Source organism: Octopus bimaculoides, chromosome 25 (assembly GCF_001194135.2).
Source record: "Octopus bimaculoides isolate UCB-OBI-ISO-001 chromosome 25, ASM119413v2, whole genome shotgun sequence".
Classification (NCBI taxonomy): Eukaryota; Metazoa; Mollusca; class Cephalopoda; order Octopoda; family Octopodidae; genus Octopus; species Octopus bimaculoides.
This window is the reverse complement of record NC_069005.1, coordinates 30,933,860-30,934,162: the sequence shown is the minus strand read 5'-3', so window position 1 is coordinate 30,934,162 and position 303 is coordinate 30,933,860.

The following is a 303-nucleotide window of genomic DNA, read 5'->3' as shown; positions in this document are numbered from 1 at the left end:
ATGCATGCATGTGTGCATATGTGTAGATATATATATATATATATATGTGTATGTGTACATGTGTGTGTACATGTGTGTGTGTGTTTGTGTGTAATATATATATATGTGGTGTGTGGTTGAGAAGCTTGCTTCCCAACCATGTGATTTTTGGTCGTCTCCCTGGACGGCACCTTGGGCAAGTTTCTTCTCGTATAACCAAAGGCTGACCAAAACCTTGTGAGCAGTGGCAGACTGGGTCTAAAAATATTGGTTGCCAGGAGATTACAATGCTGTCATTTATTTATTTTTTTTTTTTTTTTTTTT